This window comes from Podarcis filfolensis (assembly GCF_964270895.1).
Source record: "Podarcis filfolensis genome assembly, chromosome: 6".
Classification (NCBI taxonomy): domain Eukaryota; kingdom Metazoa; phylum Chordata; class Lepidosauria; order Squamata; family Lacertidae; genus Podarcis; species Podarcis filfolensis.
In genome coordinates this window covers 67,342,154-67,355,050 of record NC_139609.1, presented here as the reverse complement: position 1 = coordinate 67,355,050, position 12,897 = coordinate 67,342,154, and the positions used below count along the sequence as shown (strand labels likewise).

At 44.3% G+C, this 12,897-nt stretch overlaps 1 protein-coding gene across 12 annotated transcripts in view; it reads left to right on the top strand.

Annotated features, from left to right (window-relative positions):
• Nucleotides 1–12,897, top strand: part of NAV1 (neuron navigator 1) — a 268,134-nt gene that overhangs the window by 29,535 nt on the left and 225,702 nt on the right. Inside the window, exon 1 of one of the 12 annotated variants that reach the window (XM_083617272.1) lies at nt 9,351–9,486. The exons of 8 other annotated variants lie outside the window; for them this stretch is intronic. The gene's annotated coding sequence lies outside the window, so the exon portion shown is untranslated. Of the gene's footprint in view, nt 1–9,350; nt 9,487–12,897 lie in introns of those variants that run through there. 3 more of the 12 variants (XM_083617286.1, XM_083617278.1, XM_083617284.1) reach the window with 3 other exon arrangements.

The following is a 12,897-nucleotide window of genomic DNA, read 5'->3' as shown; positions in this document are numbered from 1 at the left end:
GAATTTAATTTACGTACCACACTGTCTTATCTGTGCTATGATCACCTGAATAGTTTTGGATGCCCCCACATGCTGTCTGGGTTAATGAGGTTACATTCTGTTTGAGCATAGGGGGAACGAAATGACTATTCAGAGAAAGCTTTGCATTCATCAGACTTTCAGAGTTTGAACAAGCAGATAAAAAGCATTTGTGGTCCAGTTCATAATACCCACTCAGCTCTGCAAAAACAGATGTTGAGCATTCAGTTGTATGTTGCTGATTCATCTGCACAGGCTTCTCCTTTGTTATTCATTATCCATTCACTTCTTTGTTCATTCTGTGAGTGGCTCTCTTTGATTTTAGATAAGTCATTGATTGGTTAGCCGGTAACCCTTGATGAATGCCGAGTAACAAATCACTAGCTGAACTGGCAAATGCTGGGCTGAAGAGCAGCAAAAATGCCAGAGTGCCTGATTCAGCAGAGGCGGCACGTGGATCACAGATTTGAGCCTGGGGTTCAAATGCAAGAGATGGCAAATTCATCACAAGTATTTGTTTCAGCTCTAATCTCAACTAAGGCAGCAACCTCACAGCATTTCCTCTCTGTGTTGATTCACATGACATGCTGCACGGGTGGCCTCTTAAAACCAGGATCAAATGATGGCAATTCAGCAATGTGACCATAAATCGATACGATAGGTTTTTTTTTTAATAAATCACTGGAATCACAGGGAGCGGCTCACACAAACCTCCTGCCATACAATACAACCTCCATACATTCAAGGTTTAAGTGGTTTACACCCACAGGAAGTTTAATAATAATAATAATAATTTTCTTTATATGCTGTCCACCTGACTGGGTTGCCCCAGCCAGTCTGGGCTGCTTCCAACAAAGTATTAAAACACAGTATTTGCATGTGCAAATCAGGCCTCAGGTAGAATAATCGGGGGCGGGGGGGGAATACAAATTTGTAGTTCTATGAATGCAGTTCATGACTGGTTGTGGTTGTTTATGTAGCACCATCACTCTTTATGGTGCTGTACAGCAGGGTGGAGGGCACCATAATATAAATATGCAAGATGGGCCAGTGGAAAAATGGTATCATGCATCCAATTCTTTTTAAATATTTTTATCATGCTTTCCCCAAATACTTCACATACCTTATCACAGTACTCCTTATAAACCTATCCTCTAGACCAGGAATCTTCAACCTTTTCAGACCCAGGACCCACTTTTAATCCAAACATGCATTTGGGACCCATTTCTTAATCCTTTACCATATTGTTGCATGGTGGTAGTGCTCCTATCGCGACCCACCTTGGATCAGGCCATGACTCACAAGTGGGTCCCTACCCATCAGTAGCAGACCAATGTTCCAAACCAAGGATGAGGATCCTAGAGCCTTCCAGATGTTGTTGTAGCTGAGAGATAGTAGCTTGTCTAAAACTACCCCATGAATTTATAGCTGACTTCAGTTTTGAAATCAGGACCTTCAATCTCATGCTGCAAAGCCCTGAGCTAAACAGACTTGGATCTTGCTGCTTCTGGCCCAGTATCATTCAACTAGACCGGTTTGCACCAACTGCAAGATTGGGTTCAGACTCTGATATGGTGCTTCAGAAAATAGCCTGCCCCAGTCCAAGGTGCTCCATAGCCTGCCTAATTTAGCTTATGGTCCATTCAAGTCTTTGTTCTCACCCCATTCACTATTGGGAAATCAAAAATCAGCTATCATTTTTCTCCCTTTGAAAGAAGTGGATACAATTTTCAGGCATAGTAGCTGCTCCAGAGAGAATAAAGCGTGCCAAATTACAGACAAATAACCCCAGGTGACTTTGTGCTAGGCAACGTCATATTCTTGTTTAGAAAAGTAAATATCTACACGTTCTTTATTTTGATGCAGAATTGGATGAAATTTACAGGCAAAATCAGCCCTTCTATGGGCGTGCATACTACCAAATTTCAGAAGGACAGATTAAGTGATTTTCTCATAAGAGCAGCTGCTACAGTTAGGGGGTGTGTATAAAAGGAATCACTTAATCACCCCAAGCATTTTGTGAGCAATTGGTCTGAAATTGTAGACGCGAGAGAGGTGCCTCTGGGTAAGAAATCTGTGAAATTGCAGACAAATAGGTCCAGGAGCTTTTGTGCTAAGCACCTTATGCTAAGTTGATTGTGGGGAGAACTAAAATGGATTTGCTTTCTGGGTAAAATAATTCACTCTGATTACAAGCCTGACCTGTCAGTCACAACAGAGCTTTCCCTCCACCCTCTCCTCACGCCGTCACCCCACCCTGGCATTATTCCATTTATAGCAAGATTAGGAGCCTTTAGTAGACACTTGTCTACAGCATTTCTTAAAAGGTCTGGGTTGCCATGCAGCCACAAAGAGCCCCGCTGACCACCGCATACAGATTCCACTTCATCTCTGACAAGCCCAGAATTCTTCTGAGACACCCCAGTTTAGCTCAGGACTCAGAATTAGACCAAATCCAATGTACACCCCTATATTTAACCTCACACATGTCACTGGATGTAACTGCAGTGTATGTAGGTGCAGGAAGAAAATGTTAACAGCTTTAGGGCATATTTCTGTGATAGCCTTTCCCCCCCTCAGGGGCTGGTTCCTACATATAGATAAGTGGTGGGTTGTACATTTGCAAATTGTAGCCTTTCTCTTCAGAATAGATGTGCATATGGGGCCCAGTCCTTAGGTATATTTCAAAGAGAAGAGTGGTAATTTGTACATGCAATTACCCTGCATGACTGTCATGTTCAGCATGGATTTGGCATTCAAGTATGTTTTCTGGATGGCTCTTAACATTGTTGATGTAATTTTAAAGGGGTTAATTGTAGACTGAGGGCAGTTCTACACATTACCATGGAGGAAACAAAACTGTCCCAGCAGCAAAAGGAGAAGAGTTCTTGGTGCAGATACAACATGCACATTTGGTCACAGGGAAGACACATGATTTCCTTCTTCTTGCATCCTGCCCCTCTGTCAACTTTGGGGCCTAGATAATCTTTAGTCTCCAGCTTACCATTTCCCATACTGCCTTTGAGTCTCTAGAACTCTTTGGCATTATTTCATTAAACCTCATTTTCTGGGTTAGATCATGATGAGAGATAATGACTTTCCCAAGGCCACCTAGTAAGTCTCATGTTGCTTTGTTCCTGACTGTCACTCATTTAAACCTAACAATTAATCCACTTTACTGTACTGGCCAGTCATTTCATTATTTCTCAGTCTCCACGAGCAGTCTGCTGTTTATTTATTGAAAGCATCATTTGTTCTTTCAGGACAAAGTCCTCACAAGACAACCTGCAACTTTTTTTTTTTAAATCGATTTAAACAGCAGGCACAAAATAACAACAGAGGGACAACGCAAGGCATTGACACCACCCCCAAAAAAATTGTGTTTGTACTAAAAGTCTATCTCATGCATCCCCAAACTCAGCCCTCCAGCTGTTTTGGGACTACAACTCCCATCATCCCTAGCTAATAGGACCAGTGGTCAGAGATGATGGGAATTGTAGTCCCAAAATAGCTGGAAGGTAGAGTTTGGGGATGCCTGGTCTATCTGATCTTCCTTGGTGATGGACCAGAGGTCAGGGTCTCTCAGGCTGATGTGGAAGCCCAGGCAGATTCACATTTGTAGTCCTTCCAATACCCTGGTCCCAAAACTTATTAGGGTTTTTAAAATCTAGACCAGCACTGAAGCTATGAGCTCCAAAATGAACTGGTAACCAATGTAGGATTGGTGTAATGTGTGGAGCCATCTAGCCCCTACTAGCATCCTACTGGTCTCATTTTGTAATGGTTGAAGCTTCTGAACTGCCTTTAAAGGCTGCCTCACACAGAGAACATGGATATACTTGTCTAGTCTGGTTGTACATGGTGGGCTGGCTTTCTGAAAGGGTGTGGGCCTCATCTACAACTCTGTACTCTTCTTGGCAAGGACAGTCCTTGTAGATTGTGGCATGTGGCAAGCATGTCAATGGGTCTGTGTTTGGGAATGCATGAATGGCATTTCCTGCTCATTGTGCTTACTCCTACACCAGTGGTTTTGCTTGATGCAATGCCCACAGCTACAGCGACCAATTCTTTCCAAATATGCCAGTAAAACCATTGCAGCAGCAGGTGTACAGCTATGTATGCTTATTTTTCAGAATAACAGATGGAAGGTTTAAAACTTTTAATATATATTTCTGTTAATATGTATGTCATTCCTTGTAAAAATGACTTTTAGAGAACTGCAAATCCAGCTGTATAGGCTTTGGAGGAGTTATTGGTTTTGTTTAACCAGAACCTCTTACGGTATTGTTGTTCCTAAAGAAGGCACACAGCATTGCTGGCTTAGTCACTTCATAATTTTCTGCTGAAGCCGGCACTTTGTGTTTCGATCACCAGAGAAGGTTCTGGCAGATGCAGATTTCTGTGCAGGTGCATGGCCATCGAAAGAGCATAATATATGATACAATGAAGTGTAGCCACGTAGCCTAGTTTACGGCTTTCCCGCTGCACGTATGTATACCTGCACACAAGAACAGACACCATGAGCTAATGCCTTTAACAGCTCTCCAAACCATATTAATCTCTTCATGCTGCATGTTTGCCAAAGACTCTGCTGAGCCTTTCCCATTTCCAAGGTCTGAAACGGTGAAGCAGGGAGGTCTCTTTCCATTATCTCATTGTGGAGCCTATAGAGCCTAATCCAAGCACATTAAGAAGGCACCTGCTATATGTTCAAACAGAGGAAACATACACTGCTTATGTTCCCTTTACAGGCTTTGAGAAAACTCTTGTGGGCCGGATGCTGTGGTTAAGCCTTATGGCAGCTGTGGAGACATAAGCAAATGACTCAGTGGCTGTTCAGCCTGAGAGTTAACAAATGGTTATCTGCTGTCCTCCTTCCTGTTACTTTGTCCGGATTGGCTTCTCTTCTGCTTGTGGGGCCTCAGCTAGGGTTGCCATGTTTCAAAAAGTAAAAACCAGGGCGCCCCAAAAGTTGTTGAGCTTTTTTTTTTTTTTATCTCAAAAATATGTGATTCTTTGGTTTACTTGCCAAAGATCCAGGACAAACTGCCACCTTCTGAAAATTACCCCCAGATGTCACTACTTGCGCCTTTGAAATCCCGATAATGTCTGGGAAATCCCAGATTTATGGCAGCCCTACCTCAGCACTCTTGAACGTGTCATGCTGGCACAACTGAGAACAAAACTAGCTAGCAGCCCCTGGACCTGCCCTAGTAAATGAGAATCTTCAGTTCCTATTTATTGAAAACAAGAAGATGATCCAATCTATTTCCACTTCTTACCAATGAAAGGGACCAGTTTCACCTGTGACAGCATCATGGCTGAGTATGACTTGCCAGAGGTGGGCTGCTGAGTTAGAAGCAAAACCAAGGATCTAAAAAGCACTGGCTCCTGACTTATTGGAACCAAGAAGACAAAAACTTTAAGAAAGAATGGGAAAGTTTATTTAGGAGACCACTGTAAGCAGATGAAAACATTGGCAGGATTTTAATAACACTTGTAATGTAGCAACCACTATGGATAATATGGACAGATACAAAATACTGATTATGAAATAATATGCAGTTGAAAACGTTGACAATAAGACCCATGGAGGGGATTGGGGGGGAAGTCCAGAGATTCAGAGAAATCTCTAAATGTGGATATTCATTTGGTATTGTTATAACTCTACGCTTGTAAAAACAAATAAAAATTAGTTTCAAAAAGAGAGAGAGAGAAAGCAGTGGCTCCACAAACAAAGCTTCAAATGCTTCATTGTTGTGCACTGTTCATTTAGTACAGGTATTTGACATGGGCAGCCTGCAGCAACGCCATAGAGAGAAAATCCTAGCTCTACTGATGCAAGCCTTAGAACATAGCCTCAAGGGCAGGGCAACAGCAAAAGTCTGTTGCAGGTACTGGCTTAAGACTTTTCTGCACAACTGTGGAGTGTGTTGCCTCTCCCTCCCCACAATGGAATTTCTCAGCTGTTTGCCATGAACTGCTCTGAGGTCCTCCTTTAAGGGTGTGTCTTTGATAAAGGGGCATGGCATTTTCTAGCACTGTGTCTGCTACACTTTTTACATGACAAAATACTATTCTTCCTGCTCAGCCAACGCTACCTTTAAACACAGACACATGTGCACTGGTTTGATGAGCAACAAAGCAATCTGCTCCTCCCGCACTTCTCTGTCATTCCAAGAACCTTTAGAGTTTATTATTATAATATCTTTCCTGACCATACACTGTCCCTGCTGTGCAAAGCCAGCTCACTGAATCCTGCTTTCAAAATAAAAAATTGTGAACAGCAGGAAGGCAATCCACCCCATCTGCTATATATAGGGGCAAAACATTCGTTTGTTAATTAGCTGTATTTCTCTATTATCTTCCATCCAGTGCACTCAAGATGGTTTAGCACCCAAAATAGTGGTTTACAATCTAACAGATACAATTCAAAAAGGGGAGAAGAGGCAAATATACAGAGTAAGACACCAACTCTGACACAATGCTACCTAAAGCCTACTTAAAGGTGAATTGGCATGGTCACTTATGGGAGACGATTCTGAGAGAGGAGTCGTCAAAAGGCAATTGGTCCTACCCAGCCTGATGGCAGTGGGTGGGGACGGGGGTCGCTGTTTCACTTCTCTGGCTGATGTAGCCTGGAGGAATGGCTGCAGGTGGGCAGTTGCCATTACTATAGCAGCACATCATTCTACTGGCATTGGATCAGGGCTTAGGGAAGTATTCTCAAGTACTGAGAATGTGACCCTTACATTGCCACAGCTGTATATTCAGCATATCTTCTGCATCACACTCATCTGGATGCAGTTGTCTAAGGCACTAGAAGCCCAAAGGGTATTCTTGTGGCTTTTGTGATCCCAAATGCCACTGGAGGTGCTTATAAAAACTGGTTGAAAAATACACTGCAAGGTTTGTTGGTAGGGAGCGTCGGCACTGGAGAGCTGTCCAACACCAGAGCCTCCTGAAAGGCAGGGAACAACCCTAGGGAAAGAGGTGCTGCTCTTACTGTAGGGATGGACTTTGGTGACAACTGCATTCCTTTGACTTGACATCCTACTTAACAGCTGGCTGATAGCACTTAGAAAGCCTTCTTTGCCATTCCTGGGATATGGAGATAGGTCTATGTGTCCCAGCTGAGGCTTGCTGCAGATAGGATTCTTCATTCTTAGTTCCATCACTCTCCTTCATGCACATTGTCTATTCTTCTGTCTTTAGCAAACTCTGTTTTAACATGCTACCATGCTTCTACTGTGGCCTCAGCCCTACTCTTACACAGACTGCTTTCTCCATTCCTCCCTTAAAGCGATAGCAATACGTGTGACGTCAGCCTTGTTTTCATCCTTTAATTTCTTCGCACATGACCTTGGTCATCCATTGGCATGTTTATAACGGCAAATTGGGAAGTAGAGGCTGCAAACAAGGAACTGTAAATGTGTGTCCTTGTAAGAAAGGCCAGACATTTAAAAATAAATCAATTGGAAAGCCAGAAGTATGAGATAACTGGCTGCTGTTGCCATTGCTAGAGTAGTTGCTAACACACTTTAACCTACAGAAAGGTAGAATCCCCTCCTTCCTTTCATGTGTGGTTTCATGTGTAGTGGATATGTTACTCAGGTGAAACTAGACTTGATGTTAAACATGTCTTTGAATCTCATGCTTGGGATTCCCAACCTCTTTCTAAAACTGACAGCAGCCACAGACGGCCTGCAATCTGGATCAGGAATGCAGCAGCACAGGGAAAGGGGAGGATTAATCCTTCCCCCATAGTGCATTCCTATTGAAATCCATGTCTGTGACACAGACACACTTTGCTGCAAATAGCTGTGTTGATTTACATGCAGAGCCAGAGAAACAGAAGTTGGTGGGTAAATGCATTTTTTGGCATATCACACCAAAAGCACTGTGGGTTCACAGAGGGAGAGTAGTTGGTGTCCTGTCATCATGCTAGGAGCCTGTAGTACAGGGGATTAGTACAGGTGATTACTTACTCCTGCTGGGCATTGCTGGCATAATCTGAATGCAACTTGCCACTACTTGCAACCCGACCAAGAATCTCTCCATTGGCTTCTGCTTCTGTACAGTTTGGGCCAATGGGAACCCTAGAGTGGATTTCGGGGAAGTTTTCCACCAGGGATATTTGCCATAAAGGGCCTCCCATAGTCTCACCAAGTTTGTTCCTTTTGTTTGGCTTCCTGGAGGCTTCCTCAGGGCTCAAAATTCAAGAGCTTCTTTAAAAATAAGTGCCCAGACCTTAAGGAGGCAAACAAAATTTCCATTATATTCCGTTCTTCCTCTGTAAAGAGATCAGAGTTCTGTTGGCATCTGTTTGTCTCAAAATAATGGAGTGTGCCTCCAGGGATGAAGTCAAACTTCTGTGTTAGCAAGCTAGGGCAGTGTGCATGGAGGTCCTGGGTGGCCCAGATGACAAGATCCCCTCTCAACCTCACTGATGTGGTTCAAAGGAAAGCAGAGCCAGATAATTTTTGTTTACTTTTCTGCATTAAAATGTGCATTGTGTTCTTGACCTCATTTGTATTGTTTTATTTTGAAATCTCTAAGATAATATTTTAGTTTCCTGTTAATTATGTTGCTTTGAATGTATACTTCATATTTGACTTTCTGCTGTGATGTTTTATTCTGGATTGTTTTAATTGATGTTTTAATGTAGGTTGCAAACCACTTTGAGATTTCCCCCCTTAAAAATATAAAGCGGTATTGAAATGGAAATAATAATAATAATAATAATAATAATAATAATAATAATAATAATAAATAATTTTGCACTAGTAGCAGCTTCCAGACGGTCTTCCAGGGCAGTCCTACAATAGAGTGAATGGGCCACGCATACACATTGTAATAACTTGCCTATTTTAAAATAGAAGCCTTTCCCCAAACTCACCGCCCAACATTTTTAGCTGCAACAAAAACTGGAACTGCAACAAAAACTGGAACTGCAACAAAAACTGGAAGGACAAGCGAAAAGCAATGGAATATTTATTGCCCCAACGCATATGAAAAGAAGCATTAGCCCATTTAAGTGCTGAATCTCAGTTCCTCCGAATTTTCCCTACGAAGCACCGGTAGGGGTCCGAATCTGAAATTCGTTGGATCTATTAATGTCTCTTCTGCTTTTCGTGGAACACCTTGCCAGCTGAAGCACTCCGGAGAACTCTGTGCCATTTTGTGGTCCTTTGGGTAGCTCCTAATAAAGGCATTGGCTAACAATGGATCTGGGAGTTTTTTTGCCTTAAGAAATCCCCCAGATAAAAAGCACCGTGCTTTGCTTCCGCGTAACGCAGGGGGAAACCACAGCGCAGCTGTGAAACCACCACCAGCAGCTCAATAGGTGCAGCCTCCGGGCGCTGTCGCGGGTTTCTTCCCTTCCTCACACACAGAGTCAGCCAGGCTGCCTGGAGTGACGCCGAACGCACGTAGGGATGCTGCGGCGCAGGCACCGAGCGCACCGAGGTGAGGCTGGCTGGCGCGCCCATTCCTACAACTGCAATCCAGGTTTTCCACGCAACCTCTGCTTTCCTTCTAATTTCTTCCCTTTCCCAGCGCCGCCAGCTTCGTTCGGGAGGGATCCGGCATCGGGAAAGGAGAGAAGGGGCAGGGGGTGGAATCTAGGCGCTAGAGCCACGTGGCGCTGGAGGAACGGGGAGGGGGTTGCTCACCGCCCACCCCACCCCCCATTGGGGTTTCAAAGTTCAACTGAACGGTGGGTCAGGAGAGACAGGAGGCGAGTCCTTACCCGCTCTTCTGAATCGGGAAAGCCGGATCTTCTGATCTGGGCAGGCAGCTACAGCAGCCCCTTTTCGGCTCCCGGTGGGAGGCTATTACGACTTGGTGTTGTTTGTGTGTTTTGTGTTCTTTGTTTTTTGCACGGTGGTGGCAAGAGGCGCAGCAAGGTTTGTTGTTGTTTTTACCAGAAAGGGAAAATCAGGATTACAGGGCAAAAAATTGATAGCGCTGATGTTGTGTGGACACTGTGCAATAAGTCCATGCAGAAGGAGCACTCATCCCATAATAAACACCCATCAGGAAGCACCATTTATTAACATAATGGGCTCATTCTGTTCTTAACTCTTGAGCTGAGGCTCCACCTGGTGTTTCAGTACTTTGTTCTGCATTCACTTCTGCCAGTCCCTGTAGTCCCAAGGCATGCACAGTTTATACTGAACACATCTGCTGGATCACCATAACTAAGAGGTGAGGGACCTGTGTTCCTTCTGGACGTTGCTGCTTCCATCATCCCTGAGCATTGATTCGGCTGCCTGGGGCTGATGGAACACAATATCTGGAGGATCACAGGTTCACCACTCCTGCCTTAACTGAAACCTACGTATTTCTCTCCCGCAAAACATTGGTTTTCTAAGATTCAGTCCACATCCACCCCTCACAGTCATGGCATCTTGCTTCTGCCCTTCCATTCAGCCATCAATTTCCTCTGTTTAATCTCCGATTTACCTAGGGCCTCCACTGGTAACTGAGATGGAGAATCTGAAGGTGTAATCTCAATAAATAGATACAAGGCCAGGCTTTAGTCAAGAGGGTTAAGTGCGTAATGGGATCACTGATGAGCAGCTAAGACCAATAAGAGAGGAGAACTGAGCTATCATGGGGAGCTCCAGTGTTTGTTTGCTGAGTTGTGACAATAATAGCTCTGCCAGGCCTTTCCTGGTCCCATCTTCCTTCTATCTCCTTTTAATAGTGCAGCCAAGAGAGAAAGGCTGTGTGATCCTGTGTGGTTATACCCTCTGGTAGCTTCTGTACAGATGGATTTGGATAGTGTTGAGCTGAATTACAGAGCGGGGATTAGGAGGGATCTGATGTTAAGAAGGATGAAAACAGTACTTACATTGATACTATTGAGAGGTGATGGCACTAGGGCTAATGCCTCTCCTCGGGGCACCCAGGTGACATGCATGCAGTTACTCCATTGTGCTGAACAGGGTTTCACTTGATTTATACAGGGGGCGCGGGTGGCGAGGGAAGCAGGTGGTGCTGTCGGTTAAGCCACAGAGCCTAGGACTTGCCAATCAGAAGGTCGGCGGTTCGAATCCCCACGACAGGGTGAGCTCCCGTTGCTTGGTCCCTTTACCCTTTATCCCTCATTTACCCCAGAATTTGGAATTGCCTGCCCTGGGTTAACAAGGATGGGGCTGGTGTTGGGGTGCTTTTTTACTTTTCCTATGTAAACCTTATTAGACTCCATGCAGAATATGTTGACATCCCTTTCCTATTCCTCATTCTTGAGGACAGATTCCTTTAAACGTAAGAAGAGCCCTGTTGGATCAGGCCCAATGCCCCTCTAGTCCAGCATCCTGTTCTCCTCACAATTGCCAACAAGATGCCTATGGAAGTCTGCAAGCAGGACCTGGGTGCAACATCACTTTCCCACTTGCAATTCTCAGCAAGCATTCAGAGGCATTCTGCCTCCAGCAGCAGAGGCAGAGCATCACCATTGTGGCAAGTGACCACTGATAAACACATTCTCCTTGGATTTATCTAAGCATCTTTTAAAGCCACCCTCTCTTCCAATCTGGTTATTTCTCTTTTGCTCAGAGAACATTGCCTAATATCAGCTTCTGGCCCATTGGAAGCCTTCAGAGCTGTGTTGCCAAGCAACAGGTTTGCTTCCTGCCCCATTGTGTGAAGATCATCATACGTGCATTCGATCCTTTCAGGCATTTGGTCCTTTCAGTGATGAATCCAGAGCTTCTTTAAAAATAAAGCAGCTGGATTTTTTGCTTAGAATCGAGGAGTGCTTTTCTAGCAGGTCACCTCTGAGTCTTTCACCTTTTTAATATAAAGCTCTGGCTGCTTCAACAGCCTCTGCGAAGGATTCTCAAAACTTCTGATGACACACTATGACAAAGCTAGCTTCAGTTTTAAGCGTCAGCATTACTGGGAGAACAGCACCTTCTTTGTTTTAGGCCAGTATGCACTCCCACTGAGCTCTGCCTTTCTCTGCACACTGATCACACAATTGCCCATTCCCTCCTGTGCAGAAGATCTTTAAAAACAAACTGGATCATTGTCACCAGCATCCTAGTCCTTCAATTCAGAGGGCGGGGTTCTTAGCTGTGGGAGGGAGCTGTTGCCAGGATGATCCCAGTAGACCCAGCCTGCAGTGTTTTCAGTTAGGCTGAGTAAGGGGGGAGTTGTTACCTGACACCCCCACAGCAAGGCAGGCTGTAAAACACTAGAAAACATGTAGTCTGGAAGTTAGGTACATAGGAATGTGACTCAGAACCTTGGTCCACCTAGCACAGTGTCATTTACAATGACAGTTGTCTTTTCCAGCCCTACCTGGAGATGCCAGGCATTGAACCTATGACCTTCTGTATGCAAGGCAGATGCTCTACCACTGAGCTACAACCTTCCTCTATAGTTGAGAGGGGATGAAATAGCAGAACCCCTGAATATAATGAAAGAGTTCCCACTGGCTGCCATTTTGTTTCTGGGCTCAGTTTTGTTGTTAAAACCCTAAACAACTTGGAATTAGGGCAGGGAATGGGACCTTGTGTCCCTCCAAGTGTTGTTGGACTATAACTCCCCTGATCTGAAGAGTCCCATGTTCCCCATTCCTGGACTAGGATACTTGAAGGGTGGTCTTTTCAATTAATTTTTTTTCTAAAGGGTGGCTTTTCTCTGCAGGAATGTGCCTGACATAAATCTTAACTGAAGGCCCATTTCTAGGTACCTCTGCCTCCTGAGGCCTTCTCAGCGGTGATGGTGAAATAATGGAGTTCTCTCTCTCTAAATGCATACACCATGTTGACCTCAGTGTGATCTTTCAGTTGCCATGTGAAGTCTGTCCTGTTCATTCTGACTTGTAGTTATCTTGAGCTGATGGATGGGGTAAATTGCACAATT